The 26,036-nt window shown below is 35.1% G+C and overlaps 1 long non-coding RNA gene across 1 annotated transcript in view; it reads right to left on the bottom strand.

Annotated features, from left to right (window-relative positions):
• Positions 1–1,940: 1,940 nt before the first annotated feature.
• The window catches only part of LOC143643392 (uncharacterized), a 115,144-nt gene continuing 91,048 nt past the window's right edge, over positions 1,941–26,036 (bottom strand). The window contains exon 4 of the long non-coding RNA XR_013156255.1: positions 1,941–2,164. This is a non-coding gene — a long non-coding RNA (uncharacterized LOC143643392). The remainder of the gene's footprint in view (positions 2,165–26,036) is intronic.

A 26,036-nucleotide genomic window follows, 5' to 3' on the forward strand; every position in this document is an offset into this window, starting at 1 on the left:
GATTGCCCAGCTCCATGTCCTAGTGCTGCCAGTTATTAGCTGTGTAACCTAGAGCAATCTACGGAACTTGCTAAGGGCTCTGTTTCCTTTCAAGTAATATGAAGATGATAATAATATTAGTCACATCAAAAGGGTTTCATAAGAATTAAAATGTCAAATCATGTAAAGCATTTAGCAAGACACCTAGGAACTACTCAAATGTGTAAGAAGTGTTTAATACTTAGTAAATAAATGTTTAATGTATTTTAAAATACATCTTGACTCCTCCTTTTCTCTATTACCTCTATATGAAAAGATTATATACGGTGTCTGAGTTGGAATGTCTCTGAAATACGATGCCTCATTTCCATTACTGACACTTCCAGTGTGCGTCTGAATTACTGTCACATGAATCACTGCAACACATGTAATGTGGCTTACCCACTTCTGACTTTTAACATGAAAATTTGCCTCATAAATGTATTCTTGGGTTCAGAATCTATGTCTCACTAATTCCATCATGTTAAATAGAATATACATCTCCTGACATTCAAGAGAGTCCATAAATTATGCACCAAATTTCCTTTCCAATTTGTAGTTCTGTGCAAGTTATTCTTTTCAGTTGAAATCCCTCAATGAAGTCTTTCTTTATCTTTAATTTTATGTAATCACAATCCCTCCCTTTTATCATATGCAGCTTTTTGGGTAAATTTTAATGGCATGTAAACTACCTTTTATCATTTTCCTCTTGTCTTCTCCTACTGCTTGATTTAAAAAAAAAGTCTTTCCACTTAAAGAAAGTGTACGTGGCTATTAATAAATCAAAAATACATTTTGTATAAAGAAAAAAATCATATGTGCAGTCTCACTTTTTAAGCCTAGCCTTCGCTAACATTTTTTTTTTTTTTTTTAAAGGAAAGACAGAGAGAAGGAAGGAAGGAAGGAAGAAAGGGAAACATTTTTAAACATTTTCTTGTTTTATTGTATTCTGTTTCTCCGTTTTTGTTACATGGGCTGGGGCCGGGAATCGAACCGAGGTCCTCCGGCATAGCAGTCAAGCACTTTGCCCGCTGAGCCACCGCGGCCCGCCCAGCCTTCGCTAACATTAATTGGATACATAATATAATGTTATACACCTATAATTCTTTACATAATTAAAACATTTGGTTCTCAAAAAAAACCTATGAGGTAGGTGCTAGTATTATTCCTGTCTTACGAAAAGGAGACTGAGTCAGAAAGGTAAAGCAACTAACCCAAGTTTCCACAAATAGTAAAAAAAAACAACCTAAAACAAACAAACAAACAAACAAACAAAAACAACCTAAATCATAAACTTTAAATCTAATGTTGATCTCTGGCAAAATTCTGCAACATATCATTAAAGGAATAATTGGTGACTATTTGTGATCTTCAGAAGGCAGCATGGGTTCATTAATAGCAGATCAGTTCATATAAACCTCATGTTCTTCATTTTTCTAGCTACTAATACAGTGATCAATTCAGTGAATGAACTGTCAGTTGATTTTAGTGAGATGTTTGATAATAACATTCAGTGTTTTTGCGCAATTATGGAAAATAAGTGTAGTAATAAAGATAGAGAGTGAAAGGATACTGGAAATAGTTTGGAGAGCCACCAAAAGGAAAAAAAAAAAAGGTCTAGGGAGAAAAAACAGCACATTTGAGATGCTTATATTGGACCACTTGAATATCAACATTTTTTTCAATGTATTTAATGAAGATAAAGAAGGAAGACTAATAGGGAGAAGTCAAATATTGAATTATGAAATCATAATCAAAAAGAACCTTGAGAGGCTGAGAAGATGGTTCAAGTGAATAAAAATAAAATAAGAGGAAACTTCATTTAAATAAAAAAAATCAGCTCTACAAGTATAAAATGAAAAAGGTCACATTTAAAATTCAGCGAGATGTCAGGATTTTATTTGATTTAATATTTGGTGTAATACTAGTGCTAAAAATATTCTGCAAATTGATGCTGGATTCATAGCATTTGGGGAATGGCATAAGATAGAAAGTATCCCACCATAATCTGCCGTGGTTGGACCGCATTTAGAGTACTGTGTTTTGATCCAGTCATCACATTTTTATGATTTCATTGTCACATGGACTTCATCCTGAATGAAGAGGAATCCAGGAACCATACCATAGGAGTAAATGCTTGAATGACCTGGGGAAGTGAGAGTAAAGATGAGAAGTCAAAAGTAAACATCATATATGTTTTCAAACATTCAATAAGTTTTAAATAAATGGTTTCTTTTCACATACCAAACAATCCATCTGAAGGGTACAATCAATGGCTCTCTGTATAATCACAGAGTCGTGCGTTTATCACCCCATTAATTTAAGAACATTTTTATTGCTCCAGAAAGAAAAATCCCAAACTCTTAATCCCCCTTATTATCGAGATTTAGCATTGGTATGGTACCTCTAATACAATTGATGAAAGAATATTTCAATACTATTGCAATAATATTTTTGCAATATTATTGCAAAAAAACCCACAACCAACAGTTTTTGTTAGTTGCATTTTTCCCTTACACCACCCTATTATTAACACCTAATAAAAGTGATATACATTTGTTCTAGTTCATGGAAAAACATTCTTATATTTGCACTATTAATCACAGTAACCATCACAACCATGTTATACAGTCCCATGTTTTATTCTCTAATTTTCCTTCTAGTGACTTACATGACCCTAAACTTCCCCTTCCCATCATAATCACACCCTTAATTCAGTGTTATTAATTGCACTCACAATAACATGCTACCATCACCTGTATCCATTTCCAAATATGTATGATCAACCTAATTAAAAATTCTGCACAAATTAAGCATCAGCTCCCTAGTCTCTATACTTATTTAATCTCCCAGTAATCTGTATTCCAGATTTTAACTCCATGAGTTTGCTCATTATAATTAATTCATATTAGTGAGACCTTACCATATTTGTCCTTTTGTATCTGGTTTATTTCACTCAGCATGATGTCTTCAAGCTTCATCCATGTTGTCACCTGCATCAGGACTTCATCCTTTTTAGAGCTGAGTAATATTCCATCATATATAAATACCACATTTTGTTTATCCATTCATTGGTTGATGGACACTTGGATTGTTTCTATGTTTTAGCAATTGTGAATAATGCAACTATGAACAGTGGTAGGTAAATATTTGTTCATGTCCCTGCTTTCTGTTCTTCTGAATATATACTTAGTAGTGGGATTGCTGAATCATTTGGGAATTCTATATTTGGCTTCCTGAAGAACCACCAACTGTCTTTCACAGCAGCTAGACCATTCTACATTGCGACTGGCAGTGAATAAATATTCCTACTTCTCTACATCCTCTACAACACTTGTACTTTCCTGCCTTTTAAAAAAAATAGTGGCCATTCTAATAGATATAAAATGGTATCTCATTGTGGTTTTTATTTTCATTTCCCCGATAGCTAGTGATGTTGAGCACTTTTCATGTGCTTTTTATCCATTTGTATTTCCTCTTTGTAAGTGTCTATTCAAGTCTTTTGCCCATTTTTTAATTGGGTTGTTTGTATTTTTATTGTTGCATTGTAGGATTTCTTTATATATTCTGGATATTAAAAATTTTCAGATATGTGGATTCCAAATATTTTCTTTCACTTTCTTTTTCACTTTCTTGTCAAAGTCCTTTGAAGCATAACAGTATTTAATTTTGAGGAGGTTCCATTTATCTATTTTTTCTTTCATTGCTTATACTTCAGATATAAAGTCTAAGAAACCACTGCCTACCTCAAGGTCTTAAAGATTCTTTCCTACATATTCTTCTAGATTTTTAGCTATTATATTTACATCTTTGATCCATTTTGAGTTAATTTTTTAAAAAGATGTGAGAAAGGGGTTTTCTCCCATTCTTTTGGATACAGATATTCATTTCTTCCAGCATCATTTGTTGAAGAGATTATTTTGTCCCATATGAGTGGATTTGGCAGCCTTGTAAAAAATCCATATATGTGATGGTCAGTTCATGAACTCTCAATTTAATTACGATGATCAATATATCTATTTTTATGTCAGTACCATGCTGTTTTGACATTGTAGCTTTGTAATATGCTTAAAATATGGCCGGATTTCCAAATTCTGGCAAAATATTTAGCAGGGTGCTAAGCAAAAGAAAACCTATAAGATATACAAATGTCTAATTGTTGAGAAGAGATATTGGATGGAAATTTGCACTGTCTTTTCGATTGTTTATTTCCTGACAATAGGAAAACAAGTGAGTTGAGGAAAAAAATCACAAATTAGTAGGAGGTTGGATGATATCTAATATTTCTTCTTATAGAGTTTGTGACATGAAGTAGTTAAATTGGATCTGTACTATCCAGAATTTAACATTTAAATGAGTTGGACTAATTTAACATTTTCACACATTCAGAGACGTCAATATCTTTAGATCAATCATTAATAATTAATAATTGTATCTAAAAGTACTTGAGTACTCCTGGGCATAAATCATTACACTATGTACCTGGGCACTGAGGATTATTAAACAAGGGAGTGCTACCATGGAATCTGTATCTTATGGTGGGTAGACAGGAATGGCTAATGGATTGAAGAGTAGACCTGTAATCCTTAAAGTTAAGGAGGATGCAGTAATAACAATCCACACATGGCTGAAGTGTAACAAAGTAAAGGAAAAGGAATATCTTGTCAAAGAGCACTAGATCATTGTTTTTTAAAACATCTATCAGGGCACTACCTTCTGGTAATTATCAGTCAAGGATAGGAAGCTGAAAAATATTATATATTTCCAAATGAACTGCTTATATGTGAACTGAGAATATTAGAACTCCTAAGTAATTTCCAAGAGAGTTATTTGACAAAGCTTCTTGAACTAGACTGTGATATGTCACTCCTAATGACTCTAGCAACATGAATCTGAAGGGCATAAATAAGAGCATGAGATGTGAGTCAACCTGTTCTTTTGAGAGTCTATCTGCTATCACTGGATAACAGATTGGACTCTGTGGCTTAGTCAAAGTTTGAATCCTGCTGACACCCCTCACCTGCCGCCTTGCACAAGAAATTAATGTCCATCAGTGCATTTCTGGGGTAATCTTGAAGTCTGAAATTGGATCCTGGTATTTGAATTCTAAAGAAAACATTCCCTATTTACCTCTTAACAAAGCTATCTATTTAAAGCATTCACACTAAAAATGTATTAAATTGTATTAAGTGCTTAAGATTTTCTCGTGTGGACTTTATTAAAAGCTATATAACAGAGTTGGGCAATTAAAAGGAAAAAGACAGGGAACATTGTTTTTTCTATTTTTAGTTATAATGGCATTGTGTGTATGTGTGTTTAAAATTGTCTTCTCTTGGTTTAGAAATCTTTGGGGAAGGGATGTCAATGTCATTGATGAGTCTGAAAGATTTACATCACTAAAGCCCAAGTCTCCTAGTGCACAGAAGCTGCTGACCTCTAAACACCTTGATAAAAAAAGAGACAAAACAGAAAATGCCAGAGGTCAAACAGCTGGATCCAAGTCAGTGGTGACAAGGAAGCATGGCACATAGCAAAGGCTCCTCCTTGTTGATCAGAAGGTTTACAGAAAATTACAAGATTGAAAATGTGCAATTTGTTGGGCTTTTTTGATTTGCCTATTTATGTCTTTTATAAGGGTTGGGGAAGTTTCCCCCAATTGTTGCCTTAAATAATTTTCCTAGCTCTTGACTTTTCTCTTCTCCTTCTGGGGCACGAATGATTCTTATATCTGCACATTTCATGTTGTCAATTATTTCCCTGAGATCCAATTCAAATTGTTCCATCTTTGCCACCATTTGTTCTTCTGTGCATTCAAATTCAGTTTCTCTGCTCTCTAGTTCACTTATTTGTCCTTCTGCCTCTTCAAATCTGCTGTTGTGCGTCTAGTATATATTTAATTGATCTACAGTATCTTTCATTTCCATAAGATCTGCTATTTTTCTATTGATTCTTTCAAATTCTTCTTTATGCTCTAGTGTCTTCTTAATATACTTTATGTCTTTAGCCAACCTATTGAATGAATTTATTGAAGGAGATTCATTTGAACATCTTTTGTTAGTTCCAAATTCTATGTTTCCTCCTGCCTTTTAACTTGGTCATTTGGTTTGGCCACATCTTCTTGCATCTTCATGTGCTTGGTGAATTTTTGTTAGTTTTTCAGCATTTGATTATCTTGATAAAGGTATTTTGATAGTTGATTTCCCTCAATCATGAAAGATTTTGTAGTTGCTTGGGTTTGCATTGATTATCTCCTTTGGCACTTGTTTTGCCATTTGTTCCTAGCCATATCAGGGCCTGGGCCTCACACAGAGGCTGCAGCCCTCTTTTGAAATCCATTAGGGGCTGGGCAGAAAAGCAGTTAGCCAGACTGCACTTTCCCTGACTTCCCAGCAGATGCCCACCTCTTCCCCACCACCAGGCAGCTGGCTCTTTTACTTGCATCATCTATCCTTGCCTAGTAGATGCCTCGGATGGAGGCAGCTGGGGGAGCTCTCTGCTGCAAGTACAATGGGGGATACAGCCCCACGTTGAGCCATGGTGTAGAAAGACCTCACGTTGGGGACCTGAGAGATTCACCTTCCCTAGAGAGCCATCTGCCCAGGCATGGTCTGCTTTTTGCTGTCCAGCAAAACCTGGGTTTGCAGTAGGGAACTGCTTTGACAGTTAGATCATCCATATTTCTCAGCCAAAATAGGGCTGGGTTCCTCTGGAGAGGGTGTAGACCAGCTCCAATGGGACTGGGATAGGGTCTAGAGAAGCTCTGAAAAGCCCTGTAATTCCCCTGGATGTTCCAGCCTGTAGCAGACGGCACTTTTCAGCATCTTAATTGTCCTCAGAAGTTGTTTACTTTCCAGAGCCCAGGCTGTGTCTGACTGGGTGGGACTGAAACTATAAGGTTCTGTGTAATCACTTTGCCAGCCAAATTCTGGCTCAACGTGGGGCTGTATCCCCCATTGTACTTGCAGCAGAGAGTTCCCCCAGCTGCCTCCATCTGTAGCCATCCACTAGACAAGGATAGATGATGCAAGTAAAAGAGCCACCTGCTGTTATTTTCCTGAAGGGAGGACAGGTGACCACCAGAACCCAGGGCTAGAAACAGTCTCTGTCCACGTTTTCTCAGACTCTTCACCCCTCATTGACCTGGGACTTTAAACGTCCTCCACTGTCCTCTGGGTCCCCAAACAGTTGTTTTGAGAAGTTTCTGTCTGCCTTCTTGCTGCATTTAGGGAAGATTTTATAGTTCCCTCCTTATGCCTCCATTCTGTAAAACTCCCCCTTGCTGCCGTTTTGTGTTCTGTCCTCCTCCATGGCTTAAGTCCTGTAGTGGGTCCCTGTGTGCTTGGGTCTCTGTGTCTGGATATAGGTGGGGATCTGTCTCACTGACAGCTGTGAGAGAGTTTATAGTTTGTCTCCTCGGTGGGAGTTGGAACGGATCCCCGGCTGCTGCCTCTGGGGGCTTCCCGAGCTGAGGGGGACTGAGTGATGGGGAGGAAAGGGGACTGGCTGCTCCAGGATAGACGTTTCCTACTGGCATTTTTCTCTTTCTTTGATTCAGCATTTGTGGGATTCTTCTTCAGTCTTTACCTTCCTCCAGCGTTCTGAACAAGTGAGAACAGTCCTTTTTCTTTTATTGCTGGATCTCTGGGGAGAGGTCCTCAGTAGTTTACTTTGCCATGTCGATTATGTCTAGCATATGGTTTTTCTAATAAAATTTGTATGATCTGATGAGAGAAATAGAAAAGCCTTCCAGTTCTCTAGTGACTAAGGGCAGTCACTGATTTTCTTCTCTTTATTAGTATTGTTTATAGCTGCTTGACAAATTACCACAAATTTGTTGTCTTGAAATAAGGCAAATTTATTCTCCTAGAGTCCCAGAGAGCAGAAGGCTGCCATGGGTCTCATGGGTAAATTCAGTGTGTCATCAGCAGGGCTACTTGCCTCTAGAGGCTCCAGGGTAAGGTCCATTCCCTGGCCTTTTCCAGCATCTAGAGGCTGCCTGGATTCCTTGGTGCATGGTTCCTAACTTCATCTTCAAAGCAACAAATTGTATATCTTTTCTGTAATTTTCTGCACTATTTATATCACCCTCTAATGGACTCTCCTCTTCTATCACTGTCTTCCACTTTTTTTTTTAAATTTCAATTAACTTTTATTTGTCATATTCACATCATGCAAAAAACCACACCAGAGTAAAAAAGTGAAAAATACCAAATGAAGAAAAAAGCTCTAGAATTCCTTTCAAATGTTTAACTTGTAAATGAAATGGCAATAAACTTATGTACTACAACCATGCTATGTGATAGAATTTTCACTTAATTTCTACTTATCAAATACAATTGTAGACAATAAAAAATGAAACACAAAAAGAAAAGAAAAACAAAGACAAAACCAAAAAATACAAAAAGCAACTATAAAATTATCAACCCATTTTGATAGAACAAACAACATTCATATCTTAACCAAGGGGGTGCTATTTGGCTTTTAACCTACCACATCCATCCTCCCTTCTTTATCCCAGGAACCTGTTTTATTTTGTTCAGATCATTTTACATTCTGAAATGTCCTTATTTATTCATCTTTATGCCAGTTTAAAAGTATTATACATTCCAGAAAAGCCATGTTTTAATCCTGATCTAATCTTGTGGGAGCAACCATTTCTTCTAATATAATTCAATACTGTAGGGCACAAGCTTTGATTTAATTATCTTCACAGAGATGAAGCATGCCTAATTGTGGGTGTCACCTTTTTATTAGATGGAGATGTAACTGCCCATTTGGGGTGTGTTTTGATTAGTTTACTGAAGTCCTTTAAAAGAGGAAACATATTGCTGAGAGAGAAAGAAATGACAGAAACCTCAGAGCTGACAGAGAAAGCAGATGTAGATGCTTGGAGAACAGTTGCTTCAGAGAATATAGACAAATGTTTGGAGATGCTTGGAGCCCAGCAGACATTGCCATGAGATGTTAAGCAAGACAGAATCTGGAGAAAGCCAAAAGAAGCCAAGAGATTAAAACCAGCCCCAGAGCAGCAGTGAGGAACCCATGCATGTAGAGACTGAAAACAACAGAGCCCAGGAGCAAGAGACCAGCAGTTGCCAGTCACATGATGTCCCAGCCAGCAGGTGTTCCAGACAATTTGGTCTTTCTTGAGTAAAGCTGACTTCTTGTTAGCACCTTAATTTGGGCATTTTCATAGAATTATAACTGTAAACTTGTAACTTATTAAATTCCCCTTTTGAAAAGCTGTTCCACTTTTGGTATATTGCATTCCAGCAGCTTGCAAACCAACACAATCTTCCAATTATTGATATTTCCAAATTCATTTGAGGAAATTCTGGCATGTTGTCTACAGGGTATCTAGTCAGTGTCATTGTCTCCTTTCTCTATCTCCAGCACTAAAATGATTTCTTACATGATAATCAAGTCAGAAACACTTATGAAAGAATTAAGGAATGTATGAATCTCTTTCCTGTCCTCCAAAATGGCCTTATATCCATATTCCCCAACATCATATAGGGGTTCTAATTTGGTAATTTTCTGGCAAAGCCTATCAAGAAGAAGAATGTGCATCTACAGAATGAAGCCCTAACTGGGTTTATTATATTTGTAATCAGGGTGTCACTCCTGGAATATAACTCTTCTTAGATTTACTAACTGTTTTTAAATAGAATGCAAAATAGAGGTTTATGTATGATGAAAATAAGCTAGAAAGTGTGGAAACAAGAGAGAAGAGCAAAGTGCTTTCCTCTGAAATCTTTTTGAGAAATTGGTTGACCTGTTTCTTAAAATTTGGAGGATCATCTGAGTTCTCCAAGCAGTAAGTTGTGAGCATACCACATTCACCTATACTTTCATAAGCCCTGCTTATATTCAGACATTTCTTGTACCAAAGCAACTTTTACCTCATTATCTACATTTCCAATTTTTAATGAGTCCTTTTACCATTTGAGCTTTGAATCTGTTTCAGTAATTTTAACTGTCCTCTCCAAGATTCTATGCCTGTACTGTGCAATACTGTAAGCCCTAGATTTGAATTAGTGTTACATTTACATTGACTTTAAAAAAATAAAACAAAACTAAAAGTTCAGCTCCTCAGAAACACCAGTTTTATCAGTCCCCTCCAAGATTCTAGATCTGTGCTGTGCAATACCATAAGTACTAACCTCAATTTGCTATTAAATTTACATTGATGTTAACACAATCAATTAAAACTAAAATTTAAGCTCCTCAATAGTGCCAGTCAAATTTTAAAATCTCATTATATACATGTGGGCAGTGGTTTCTGTAACGGAATGTGCAGAGATATATGCAGGGATGGAATACTATCTTTACTGCAGACAGCACTATTTTGACAAGTTGTCTGCGTATTAGTATTTCTTCTATTTTTTATAAATATAAAATAATTTACTTTCTCCTTCTCTTAATTGACCTCTATGTCTTTCTTCAAATGATATTTTCATTGTATTTGTTTTAACTTCATAAGGTAAGTATGCATATTGTTTAACTGGTATTTTCCACAAAATGAGGCAAAAATTATCCTATAGTATTGGTTTAACTTTATTCACCATTCAGATGTACTGCTTTCATGTGTAAATTTCTTCTATACTTGTGGATTCCATTCTATCTTTAATATTACTGAATTTTTGGATATATCAGATGTTGAACATTAATAAATGTTTTGCTTTGATATATGATTGTTCTAATTTTCTAGCTACCAGAAAGTAATATACTAGAAAATCAATGGCTTTTAAAAAGGAGAATTTAAAAAGTTGCATGTTCACAGTTTTTAGGCCGAGAAAATGTCCCAATTAAAACAAGTCTATAGAAATGTCCAATCTAAAGCATCCTGAGAAAGATTCTTTGATTCAAGAAGGCCAATGAACTTCAGAGTTTTTTTCTCAAATAGAAAGGCAGAATGGTGAACACAGTCAGGGTTTCTTTCTTGTCTGGAAGGGCACATGGTGAACATGACATGATCTGCTAGCTTCCTCTCCAGGTCCATGGGAGGCATTTTTTTAAATTAATTTAAAAAATTAACTAGCACAACATTTAGAAATCATTCCATTCTACATATACAATCAGTAATTCTTAATATCATCACATAGATGCATATTCATCATTTCTTAGTACATTTGCATCGATTTAGAAAAAGAAATAGAAAGACAGCAGAAAAAGAAATAAAATAACAGAGAGGAAAAAATAAAAAAATAATAAAAAAATAAAAAATATATTAAAAAAAACTATACCTCAGATGCAGCTTCATTCAGTGTTTTAACATAATTACATTACAATTAGGTAGTATTGTGCTGTCCATTTCTGAGTTTTTGTATCAAGTCTTGTTTCACAGTCTATATCCCTTCAGCTCCAATTACCCATTATCTTACCCTATTTCTATCTCCTGATGGTCTCTGTTACCAATGACATATTCCAAGTTTATTCTCTAATGTCGGTTCACATCAGTGGGACCATACAGTATTTGTCCTTTAGTTTTTGGCTAGACTCACTCAGCATAATGTTCTCTAGGTCAATCCATGTTATTACATGCTTCATAAGTTTATTCTGTCTTAAAGCTGCATAATATTCCATCGTATGTATATACCACAGTTTGTTTAGCCACTTGTCTGTTGATGGACATTTTGGCTGTTTCCATCTCTTTGCAATTGTAAATACTGCTGCTATAAATATTGGTGTGCAAATGTCCGTTTGTGTCTTTGCCCTTAAATCGTCTGAGTAGATACCTAGCAATGGTATTGCTGGGTCGTATGGCAATTCTATATTCAGCTTTTTGAGGAACCGCCAAACTGCCTTCCACAGTGGTTACATCATTTGACATTCCATGGGAGGCATTTTTCTTCTTCATTTCCAAAAGTCACTGGCAATGAACTCTGCTTCATGGTTCTGTGGCATTCTGTCATCCTTCTTTCTCTCTCTGAATCTCCAGGTTTCTCCCAAATATTTCCTCTTTTATAGGGTTCCAGTAATCAAGAGCCACCTGCCATACTGGAGACCTGGGTTCAATTCCTGGTGCCTGCTTGAGGTCTCACTTGAATCATCTTGCAGATACCACTAGTGCAATAAGAAATAGGCATACACAATATGATGAGATTGTAGACTTACTGATTTCACCTTTCCAAGGAAATATACAAAACTAAACTAAATGCAGATTCAGAGTTTAAATATTCTACTGGAGAAATTTAGTTTCAGTGAACGCATATGCACGTGGCCCTGTCTTCCACTTTTAAGGAACTTTGTGATTATATTGGACATACCAGGATAATTTCCAAATCTCTACTTTTTTTTTTTTTTTTTTTTGGTGCATGGTCCGGGTATCGAACCAGGAATCGAATGGAAGGTGAGTATTCTATCACTGAACCACCCATGCTTCCAATTTTCAAGTCTTAAATTCAGCAGATTATCAACCTGGATTCTATCTGCAACTTTCATTCCCCCTTTCCATGTAACCTGACATAGTCACAGATTCCAAGGATAGGACATGGACATCTTTTAGAGGGCCATTATTATGCCTGTCACATCCATATACATTTAGTTTAAATAATTTGGAAATGACAGCATTGTTGGATATTGTTACTTTGTTGTTTTGTTGTTTTAAATAGTTATTTGGAAGTGAACACAACATCCTATGTTTTTAAAAAAGCAAATTTTACTTGAGACTTGAATAATTCCCACGTTATCTTTTCCTAATGGGTTATGATCCATATAAATAGTCTAATGTTCAGTTGAAATATAGTGATTTGTGTATATATTTAAAAAATATTTAATTTCAAGTCAGAGACAAACTTTCACTTCACATAAATAGTCTATTGAATGAATGGTTCTAAATATAGATGAATGATCATAGAGGGTATGTTTCGGTACACAAATACATGATTTGGGAATGAATTTATTAAATAATAATTATTCTTGTTTCTCAAAAGTGTAAAATGTAAAAAGTATCTAAATAAATATAATTATGTGAGGAACTTGTAAAGAATAAACTGTATTGTAAATAAAAACTGAGACTTTTATCATTTGAACAGATTGTGAGCCAAGGCTATTTCTGCACATATACTGGAATCTCTGAGATTTAATTTTCCTTACTTAAGGGCTGGAGGGTGGATAGTTTTGTAAATAACCAACAGCAAGTAGAATGATATCAGTACAAAATATACAAATGACCAAGGGCCCATGTTTATAAGCCCATATCCCCACAGAAAGAAACATATTCCTTTGCTATAGCATCTCAATGAATGTTATACTTGCTTCTATTTAGCAATTACATTAAGTTTCCCTTGTCTTTTCATTTATATAATACTTTAATTCAACTCACTGCTTGCAGAGTTGGATTAAAGCATTATGAGTTTACATAATTAGTTGTGACCCAGTCTGAGCGGAATGGGAGCATGTAAGTGACTGCTTCACAAATGGAGTTTTCTTTGAGCTGGTTTGTGAATGAGTGGGATTTTTCTAGGTGATGAGGTAGGGGCAGGGGTGGTGGAAAGGGTCAGGGCTCCTAGGTAGACAGAGTTCACTTTGTGAAAAATAGAAATTCCTTCATGAAGAAATATGGTGCCCCAAAAGAACTTGATGCTCACATAAATTAAATATGGAATGATGAAATCAAAATCCCTAACCCTAACCCTAACCCTAACCACATATTCCTCTGCTCATTCTCCCACTTCTTATTAAAGAATGTTTATTTATTAGTTCAGGTTTTTATATTTGATTTCTTCCTTAAAAAACCTAATTCCACCAATAAACACTGATTATTATTATATTAGACTTCCAATGAAATTGAAAGATTAAACATAAACAAATTACACAGAATTTAGCATCCTCAACAACTTATTCTAACTACCTGTTTTGCAGCTGCTACAGAAACAGCTCACTTAATTAAAATGGTTTTCCCTGATGATTGAAATAAACAATGGATAGATGAATAAATAAAGTGACAGTAAAAGACTTATTGAGTCTAGACATCTTCAAATTATAAATAATAGTTGAAAATATCTAAAGGGTTAATAATCCTATTCAACTGTAATATTAAAAGTAATGAAAAGATTTTGGAAGGGCAATATTTTCCAATTGAGTTTATGATTTACAACTTTATGAATCCAAAAAAGTCTTCAAATGTGTAGATTTACTTTAAGGAACTTGGCAGGACTGACTTGTCATTTTTTATACACTAAATGTCACTTTAGCTCAAATTAAATTGTGTGCATTGGAATGCCCATAATGACTCTCAGCCTCCTTTGGAAATATCATATATAAACTGTACTTCTGGAGAAGTTTAGTGAATTTTGCTACAATGAAGCAAATCAATGACTTTACTAAGGTCATTGCACAATTATTATACTTCAATATATACTAGATTTGTTTTATTTTGGGTGATTGAATGGGTCATGGACATCTGAAAACAAAAACCCAACCAAACAAATGTATCTCTGATTCCAAAGTTAATATGTATGCATTACAGTTTGCCATTTGCATTGCTGAAGTGCAACTATAATAGAGTGTTAATAATTATGACTGGGGAATCAATCTTAAAGAAAAACGAAGAACCTAATGAGGAGTCAAAGATTAACCTATTCGATTTGGGTGGCACTTTGTACATTAAAGGCATAAAGATTCAAATGTTCAATCAATGAAATTAATAGAAATTGAATATATTAAGGAAGAAGAATGCAGAAGAAACTGCTTTGGGTAAGTTATTGAGAATTGAGAGGGACGAGGGTGAATTCAGTGATGGGTCTGAAGTTTTAAGTGTGTGAAGTTGAGAGCAAGTCCATATCTTGGAATTCAGCAGTAAAGAAGGAGTAGTGTATGTGTGTATTTGGATATACTTAGGATTGTTATAATTTATGGAAATTTTGTGCTTATTTGATGTTTTTACTGAGTGGGTGATCTTTGATGCAAAATTGTTGGAAGTACTCAATACCACCTGAAAAATATTATAGTGCATATGGATTGATGGTGTAACAGGAGGAATAGTGTCCCCCAGAACCTGTCCACTGGGAACCAAAGAATCTGACCTTATTTGGAAATAGGGCTGTGCTGGTTTGAAAGGATGCATGGACCCTAGAAAAGTCATGTTTTAATCAAAATCTCATTTTGTAAAGGCAGAATAATCCCTATTCAATACTGTATGTTTGAAACTGTAATCAGATCATCTCCCTGGAGATGTGTTTTAATCAAGAGTGGTTGTTAAACTGGATTAGGTGATGACATGTCTCCACCCATTTGGGTGGGTCCTGAGAGTTTTTCTGGAGTCCTATAAAAGAGGAAACATTTTGGAGAATAGAAGAGATTCTGAGAGCGCAGAACAACACAGCCACGAGAAGCAGAGTCCACCAACCAGAGACCTTTGGAGATGAAGAAGGAAATTGCCTCCCAGGGAGCTTCAATAAAAAGGAAGCCAGGAGAAGAAGCTAGCAGATGAGGCCGTGTTTGCCATGCACCCTCCCAGATGAGAGATGAACCCTGACTGTGTTCACCATGTGCCTTTCCAGATGAGAGAGAAACTCTGACTGTGTTTGCCAGATACCTTCCCACTTGAGAAAGAAACTCAGGATTTCATTGGCCTTCTTGAACCAAAGTATCTTTCTCTGGATGCCGGAGATTGGCCATTTCTATAGACTTGCTTTAATGGGGACATTTTCTCGGCTTTAAAACTGTAAACTAGCAACTTATTAAACTTCCCTTTTTAAAAGTCATTCCATTTCTGGTATATTGCATTCCTGCAGCAAGCAAACTAGAACAAGGGTCTTTGCAGATATAATTAAGGCAATGATTGAGATGATATCATGGTGTAGTAGGTGGCTTTAGTACTAGAGTTCTCTTATGAAAGACAGAAAAGGACACATAGACACACAGAGAGCAAGGCTATGAAAAGAAAGGGGCAGAGGTTAGAGTTAGGCTGCTATAGCCAAGGAACACCAAGAATCCCCCAGAAACTGGAAGAAACAAAGGATTCTTTCATAGAGAATTTGAAAGGTGTATAGCCTTGCTTACACTTGATTGTGGGCTTGCAGAACTGTGAGAGAATACATTTCTGTTGTTTTAAGTCACCAAGTTTGGGGTGATTCGTTAAGGAAGCCCTTGGAAAGAATCCAGGAGGTATCTCAAAATATGCCAGGATATTACAAAAAAGAGTTTAATCTAGATGAATTCCTGAATAAAGATTACATCTGCAATCTCAATTCCATCAGCTCTCCTAGGATTTCCCCCACTGCTCTAAACCATTTTGGTGTCATTATGTTGATGTGATTAGCCTGAGCTTGGAATGGATGAGGCAACAGGGAAGAAGATATACTTGAAAAAAACCTTTATGAATTGGGCTTGAGTTATCTCAGTTCCCATAGTCAGAATACCAATGGGAGTTACTCTGTCAATAAAGTTGCCAAATTTCTATGGTCTGTATTGGTTTCTTGTGTCTACACAGTTGTCAGGCATCTAAGCAGGACTTTTCTAGCAGCGGCAATATCAAGCACTAGTGATAGTGATAGATTGCAGAGAGAGAATAAAATTCAGATTTTAAAGATCCAAAATGAGTTATTTCAGATACTCTCCAGAAGTAAATAGTGGCCCATTCATCATCATAACCTTTTCAGAGGAGAAATGCAATGGTTGGGCAGAGCTTTAGGAAATGTGTTCTGGCATCACGTTTATAGAAAGGATTGGAGAAAAAGATAATGCACTTAATACAACTACTCTTCTTTATCAAGAACAGTAAATTGCAAACTTCTTATGTTCACTGGTTGGATTTCTTAATGCCATAACTTTCAACCTTCCCAAGACCTCATCTTAGTGCTGGTAATTTACTAAGATTTTATTCAGATTAATTGTTGAAATCTTCATCACCTTATTTTGTAAAACAACAATGCCACATGAGAGCAATACTTAATTCTATTTATGCAGGTCCTAAATATTTTGTTCTGTATGCATTTCATAGCATGGCTGCCTCAGATACAAAAGGATCATATTGATTAATTGCCAATGCAAAGAATACAGGACATTTGCTCAGGATTATTGTAGATAATTCTCCACTGGATACAACAAGTTTGAGCTGCAATGTTCAAATTTGAAGACAACATTCTAGACAGTATCTAATCATCAGAAAGCACATATATTGTCTCATCCCTATATGTCTAGTAATGATGCCTCAGTGAGCTAATACAGTTCCTCAGGGAGGTAAACTGGCAAAATAACTGAGGAAATGGGTCATGTGAGAAGTATAAAAAGAACTGAAGAAATTATGTCTGAAAAGAAAGCAGAAGGAGAGAAAATATAGATACTTTAAAATATCTGAAACCCTATTATTTGGAAGAGGAAATAATATGAGGTGATCATTGGACATGAAAAGAAAACAAGTTTAGATACAACATGAGGAAGACATTTCTAACTATGTTACCTAATAGTGAAATGGACTGTTTTACCTCAAAGAAAAAAACAAAGGGATGACTAATTGTTGGAAAGATACCTTAACTTTGAAGTTTTTTTAAATGTAAACTATTTTAGCCATTAAATCTATAATGGAAGGAAAACTTTGTTTCTCTAATTGTTAAATTCTAAGCTTTCTCAGCAAATTGACATGGGGACTGAAATTTTATATATATGTCATATCATACTTTAGACTGAAAGCCTATATACTGTCAAATTTGGCAAACTTTCCTACTGTGGATCACTAAGAAACAGAATCAGAATGTTTAACACAAGCAAGAATGACCACAAATGTGCAGTGTGATAAACTGTTATTCCCTAGAGAATAGAAACTGTTATCTCCAAGCTAAGAATAATATCTGATATCTCCTGCTGCAATACAAAACTGAGAACGTGGTGCCCACCACAAAACCATGCCATATAGGATACAGAGGTCAAAGAAATAATTCAAAAGTATTGTTTGTATTGTGGCCTCAGTCTAATTTCTTAAGCACAAGAGAAAATGATGAGCAGCTTTGCTATGAAGTTATAAAAACATGGCAAGTTGACAGAAGAGAATGCAATACAGTTCAATTGAATTTTATATTTTTTCTATTTTTCCTGAGTGTTTTAAATGTATTAATGCAATGACACAAAAATAGATGCTCATATATTGCTGACAGGACTGTAAATTGGCACAAACTTTCTAGAGGGCAATTTGACAATATGTTTCAAAAGTCTTAAATATTTGACAACCCATCACCACCTTTTAGAATTGCTCATGAGAATTATCATGGACTTGAGCAACGATATAGATACAAGGCTATTCATTTCGGCAGAGTTAAAAGATAAAAAATAGGAGCAGTCAACATATCTAATATTAGTGTATTCTCTAGAGGCCTACCCTTACATATAATGGGGTAGATTATAGCTAATCAGTGTATTATAGAATAATATCTAATGCCAAGGAAAACAGTTCACATAATTGTTTTAAGTGGAACTATGTTACAAATCAGAACCTGCAGTTTGATTAAACTGAGATGACAGAAAGTATTGCAATACAATGTTAACATTGATTATCTCTGATTACCAAATTTAAAATTTCTACATTCTCTTATTTGCTCATACTTTTAAAAATCAGTATTTAATGTGGCCTAATTAATAATGATAAAATATCTCTATAACCAACATAGTAAATTGGACTTTTAAACTGCTTTCTAATGATTGTTTGCTCTGTACATGTCCAATTTGATGGACACATACAGTCTGATGATCCACAGTGTGGTGGTGACACTCAGCATAGACGTGAAGTTGTAAGAGATGGATTAAACAAAGCAAGTTTAGAGCTTTTGTGTTGGAGAAACCACCTGAAGGAGCACAAGGTAAAATAGAAAGATTGATATCTTCCTGAAATTTCCCTGACTTTGTAACTTGCTGCGTTTGATTTTTTTTTATTTGCTCTTAAATGCACATAAACACACACACCTTCGCACATGGAATGTTACCTATGAATCGGGACTGTTGATGGCTAAATTTAAAGCCATCATGAAAGAAAACAAATTAATCAAATTTGTGGAGTGTTATAATAAAATGTATTATTTTCTGCATCTTGGAAAATTACTGAATGCACCTATAAAGTAAGGAAATATTCTTCCAAATGTAGATAATACTTGCTCATTCACATCATTATTCAAATTTCCCAAATTAACTCCACAGAAAATAGCATTAAAATGATCTCCAGTGTGTAAATTAATTATCTTTATACATAAATTTCCAAATATTCCTGTTTATCTAGAAGGCCAATAATTTGGTTCCTGAACTTATATCTTACAAAGCCAAAATATGCAGTGCTTGCCATGTGTATTCACAAATTATACCATCTTGTTGTTAAAATCACTCAGCTAATATGGTATGTATGAGTTTTCGCTTTCTTTCTTTTTCTGGATGATGCAAATGTTCTAAAAAATTTTCATGGTAATGAATACACAACTGTGCGATGATATTGTAAGCCCCTGATTGCACACCAGATATGGATTGTATGTATGTGGAGATTTCTCAATAAAAATATTTAAAAAAAGACTAAGGATCTGAAAGGACATTTATCTAAAGAATATATACAAATGGTCAACAAATACATGAAAAGATAAAAAAAAATCACTTAGCCAGGTGGATTCTCTTATACATAACTAAATAGTTTGTATTTTCTTCATAAGGATGCAATTGTGCAATCATCGGGGCTTGGGATTTTTATTACATTTGATGAAGTGTATAAGATCAGTGGCAGAATCAACTCTATCACCTTCAATCCCGATTTCATAATTTTTAGGGGCCTTTGTTATACAGATAAAACCCAGCGTCATTGTGGGCTCAGAGAGATTTAGCCAAATGTATTTCCAGAATGAGAGATGAAGCGCTAGAATCAACTCTATGATTTGAGATTTGAAAATGTAAAATTAACCAACTGATAGAAAGATCTTTTTTTAGCATTTTCCCCTGAGTATATTATCAGAAAGAAAAATGTTTAAATAAAAGGAAAACACATTTGACTAAATCAAGCACTTTGAATGCGAAGTTATGTTAAAAATGCATCATTTCCGTGCAAACATTTAACGTCAAGTGTGTTATTGAAGTTGATTCACTGACTGTGAAAATATTATGAAAAGCACTCAGTGCAAATAGGCAGAAGTCATTTTAAAATATTTATGAACTGCTTTTCATAAAACTTTGCTCAACACATCAAATAGGAAAACTTTATGCCAAGAAGAGTTTGCATTTCAGGAATCTTCCTGTTCTGAATTCTAAAAGATATACTTAGATTGCCATCAATGAGAAATTATTTGCATACAAAATATACCACCAAACTCTAAAAATATGCACATTGCCATTCTAAAAAAAAAAAAAAAAGGTAAAGCATTGCACTTGATTCTGCTGTTATAGTATACACTTTTAAATTGTCTGGTTGTCATGTAGTAGAAGATGGCTCAGAAATAGCTCATTTTGCTTATTCAGGAACTAAACGTTGAGGTAAAGAATTTCCCTTATTCATATAAATTCTAGATGAATATCAGCATTTACACACAAATCTGTTTAAAAGGAATGTTATACAAAAAAGTTACCCTACCTTTTCCACAAAGACATAATGAATATTTCCCTTGATTTTATTTTTACTGCCTAAATATCTCTTTTTGAAATTGATTTTTCTCATTTCTTTTCTAACAGATCTTATTTTAATTAGCATATCCCAGACAGGACTTTTTACCACCCTACATTTGCTCCACTTAATCCTCCTATCAGTGAACCTCTCAACCATCTACCCGGTTTGCTCAACCCAAACCAGGAAATGATCCTTGATTTCTGTTCTCCTACCCCTCAGCAGCTGGCCTGTCAGTTTTACTTCCAAAATATGTTTTTCATTTCTCTACTTTCTTTCAACTGCATCACACTACCCTTGCTTACCATTCATTTCTTTGACCCAGATTTCTCGAGAATCTGTTGACCAACAGGCATCCTAAGAAGATGTCCCTCTTCCCGACACACTCCATTCTGCACTGCAGTAGCCAAAGTGTGTTAGGTCATATCATTGGCCTGTGTTAAACTTTGTAATAGTTCCTTGCTAGATTAGCATCAAAATCTATATCCCTTACCAGAGTTTTATCAGACTCTGTGATATCTAGTTTCCCTCTAGCTCTTCAGTGTTATTTGGACTGCTCACTGGCTCTCAGTACTTAATTCACACTAGTTCTCCTTAAACATGCCACATTTATTCGGCTTGATCCTGCTGTGTTACCTTTGCCTTTTACCCACATATATACATAGTTGACCTTTATGGTCATTTAAGTCTCAAGTTAAAGATCACTTCCTCAAAGGCCTTATCTAACCCCCTAATAATAAGGTTTCCAACTCCCAATTTAGTTACATTATTACCGCATCCCATTTAATTTTCTTTGAAAGTATTTATGGCTATCTGATTTTTTTAAAAATCACTTCATTGCTTATTTCTTTTAGGTTTGTTTTCTGTTATAGAACTTTATAGCTTTATTTTATGTGCTGTTGTGTCTTCTAGAACTGTACTAAGCACAAAATAAGTGCTCAATAAATATATCATTGAATAAATGCACCTGACCACACATAGGGATTTTTTTTTTTTTATAATGGGAAGATTCCTTCTTTTATAAGGCCCAATGCCTACTTGGTAAATACACTCTAGATAATAAGATCATCTTTTAATGTAGACTTTTTCATAATTCTGACATTTTTATCCTTTCCAAATTCTTTTTCTACAATTTTAAATCCTCACACATTTTCTTCTCCATGTGTCTTTTTTTTTTTTTTAACTTTTGTTCACTAGCCTTTCCCTAGCTCTCTATTGCTACATTTTAAAACTATTCCTGTCACTTATCAATTTGTGTCTCTGTGCACATACATTGCAGTGCATGGACTACACTGGCATTTGTTGCTTAATAATTGTTTCCTAATGGGAACTGTACAAATAACAGTACTAAGCTCTAAGATGTAAGAAATCACATTTTATCCTGTTTCCTCATAACTGTTTTGGAGTTAACGAGAATTGTGATGAGAGGGAGATACTATAAAGCATATGTCAACAAGTCACAGTTTGTGTCACAAGCTTATACTACCCACACATGAGGCTTCATTTCCTTGCTACAAGGTGTTTCTAACGTCAATACCAAGCACACTCTGATAGGTCAGTGTCCCAACCTACTATACATTGCATCTTGAAAGTCTGAAAATCTCATGCCTGTGCCAGTGTTATAAGTATTCTAAATATTAGCTATTGTTATGCTACACTGGTCAAATGAACTTCAGAAGTTGTATCAGAACTTGGTAATCCCAGGGAAGTAAAGTATTGGGTTAAGCGCATAGTGATACCTGGTCTTCTCAAATATGATATGTAAAAAAAATTTATGCCCCCCTCCAACATCTCTCCTATTTTAGGACTCATGAAACCAGATGCTGTATTTCTTTTTCCTTTTTTTATTACTAAGCTCTCACCACCAGGTTTGATCTTAGCATTGTTCTGGACAAGTTTAGATGCAGTGGGTTAAATTGATTGTATTTGACCCTTTCTTTCAGTTTCTAAACCACTCTGCTTTTTATTTGGAACACTTTGGACAGTTTTAAAATATAACTCTCCCCATGCTCTTCCCCCCAAACTATAAGAACCAACTGTTGGTCTAATCAAAGTCCCTCAAAATAATAGTGGATATAATTAGATGCATCATTCATTCATTCTTTCAATTGTCGTATATTTTTGAAGTGCTCACGTTTTTTCCAGGCATGAGCTTGATTTTGAGATTCTTGCAGCAATCTAGAGAGAGCTGTCACCTGCCCTTAGAATGTATGGTTGATGGAGGTGATAGTTGCTCTATCTGGCAGGAGCTATGAGAAATGAAGGATAGTACATCGGGGTTCTTGCACATTTACTGTGGATATTTTGATCACTGGATTCTGTGACAATAGGATTATATAATGAGTATACAAATATTAAAAGTAATTTCATTGAAATTTATAGGTTAAAATTTCTCTCATACAATATTCATTCAATTTTTAAAACCTTATGGGGTGGTTATAAGTGTTATCCCCATTTGGCAGATAACAAAATGTTAAGCAAGAGATGTTAAAAGACTTACCATCACTCAAATTCTAAGGTAGATCAAAGTATTCAAACCCAGTTTTAGAGTCTCAGTTCTATGCTTATATAGCCCCTGGGTATATTTTTGGAGCAAATAATATATCAAGTATATTTTCTTTCCTATCCAATTAGCATTCCTTTTTATCTTTCTTTCTTTCTTTTTTTCTTTTCTTTCTGTTTTTCTTCCCTCTCGCTCCCTCTCTTCCTCCCTCCCTCCCTTTCTCTTTCTAATGTGCTGCTAATTTCCATGTACTTTTCTTGTGACTATATGGCTAAATTTTACTTTCAGTGAATGATGCACAAGCTTTCTTTGGTGCATCAGATGATTGGGAAACAGAATGTGATTTGATATGTAGACTGGATTTTTACCTAATAGGAAATTTAAATGATGGCCAAATAAAAGCTAACACAATGCACAAGAATATGCTCGATTTCCATGTTTTATACTTTTACACATAATCTTCTACTCTGAGTACCAGGGTATTTCTTAGAAGAATTCTGTGAAACATAACCACAGCTACCTTACTGCACAATTTTTCAATGTATGTATTCAGCTAGCTACTTTTAGATTCATTGATAAAGCACATATTTGTATAGATACCTGTTTTTACATATTTGGCATATAAAACAAAAGTTTATAATCACATTTAGGATTTGGAGACTTAAGTATGTTTACAGGTTTGGATCTGGTCTTGATCATCATTTAAACTATAGAAGTAGTTCGTTTTCCATGCTCATAAGTAAAAACACAGAAGTGCAACTTATTTTGCAGCATTTTTCTATAATTGCTAGCTTGGTATGCAAGTGCTTTATGAGATATGATGATATCTATGTTGTTTGCCATTGCATTCCAATATCTAGCACATTTCTTAGCACATGGTATTTGTAAACATTCAATACTTCTATAAAACTAGTAGAACACGTAAAATGCAAATCCTATTGTAAAAACTTATGACAAACATTTTAAGAATAGCTGATTATAATAAAGTTCTAGAAAAATGGAATGCCAAGAATAACCACCTGAGATTACTCTTACAGGTTATGAACTAAACTAATATTTCAGGTTTTATTAAAAAATGGAATGAAATGTCAATCATATTCTTATAGTAGCAGTGTATAAAGTTATTCTGTGTAAGTTTGTAATGTAAAGTGCAACCCATAAATATCAATGGTATCTGTACTGATTTCAAATAGGATAGCTATAGAATATAGTACTAAGACAAAGAGAACTGTGCTATTAATTTTTTAAGCTGAGAATAGGTTAGAGAAATTTAGATTGCTTTTCCTTTAAATTAAGAGAGTCACTACTTCTCTCTGCCCTGGTACCACCCGGCTATGAAAATCACCTAAAAGATAATTAAATATTAAAAATGATATTGGTACAGTAGATCTGTTTTCTTTTAAAGGGTAATATGCAATTATTCTGGCCAAAGTATTATTGGTGTATCACTTTCCTCCAGGAAAGGAAATTTTCCACCTCTTTTTACTATCATTAATTCTGATATTATGACTGAGAATCTCACCTTAAAAAAAGACACACATCAAAAATATAGATGTATGGGCTAAATTTTTTTTTCTGGATATGGAATTATCTCACAACCTTCTCCTTCTTTGTTTAATGGATAGGAATTACAAAATCTCATGATCCCAGGCTGACTCTGGCTAATTTGCAGTTTGGGGACTTGAGAGAAGATGACAGCTGCAGACAGTGTGGAGGGAAAACCACCTTGTGACACATTTTGTCAAGTTGCAGCCTCTGGCTTTGACCTACGGCCAGTATTTCTGGAGACATGATGAAGTGTGAAAAGTACTGGCAGGCATTTTAGACTGAAAAAAAAGAAAAAAAAGTTAGGTGGTAAGGGAAAATGGAAACCAGGAGAGATTAATTTTTGTGAGATTTACCAGCAGAAAAGGCAAAGCAATAGGAAGTAAAGAAATCCCTGAAGGGAATTTCTTACAACAGCAGCAGATTAGAAACAGGATGGGCTTGAATAGGGAGCTTATTTTTCCAGCTGGAGCCTTTCCCACAAATCTGAGATAGATTTGTGAGCGACAGACAAAATCAAGAAATAGTGATAGAATTTACAGTCACTAGGAATGGCTGTATGTGTCTGAGAGAGAGGGAGAGGGATGAATGGAGAGGGACAGATAAAATACAGTAGAAGCTATGGGCACCCTTAACTTTCAAAAAATTGGAAACATAGGAAAATAGCATTCCTTTTAGCAAATGTAGATTTTCAATTTGGGAGAAAAGTTTGAGGTGACTTAGTTTACATATTTTCAAATTTTATAACCACAGGAAATACACTTCAAATAAAGTCATATGCAGAATCCTCACATTGATATAGAAAAGCTGATTTAAGCAGAGTGGGAAATTTAGGATCCCTGTGCATTTGCCCCTAACTTATGCCTGGAAATTGACTCCCAGGACTCTTAAATTATCTTTAGGTTCTTCAAGGCATTAGGCCTAAATTAACTCTTTACTTAAGAGTTGAGGAAGGAAAGTCCGAGGTCTCAGGGCTCTCAGATGTGTATTTTGAAGGCATTAGAAACCATAAGGGTCTCTGTGCCTGTCTCCTGATGCACTGGATTATGAACACTAACAGGATCTCTGGTCCTCAAACCTACCTCATCACATTGTGGGTAATTGTTATTATGTCTCCTCAATAGCAGGCATAGTGATGGATTTTTGAACTCAACTTTCACTCTGACAGAAAGGATGATAATTTCTCTCTCCTTTTTAAAAAATTATTACAATTTTTTTACATTAGGTAGGCACCGGGATTCAAACCCCGGTCTCCAGCACGGTAAGCGAGAACTCTGCCTGCTGAGCCACAGTCATACCACCTGACAATTTCTCTTTTAAAGCTGACACTCTCACTGGGATTGTGAATGGGGCAGACATGGAAGAAAACTAGGCATCCTTTGCCTGAAACTCCATCTGCTCCCA

The sequence above is a fragment of the Tamandua tetradactyla genome, chromosome 8 (assembly GCF_023851605.1).
Source record: "Tamandua tetradactyla isolate mTamTet1 chromosome 8, mTamTet1.pri, whole genome shotgun sequence".
NCBI lineage: Eukaryota > Metazoa > Chordata > Mammalia > Pilosa > Myrmecophagidae > Tamandua > Tamandua tetradactyla.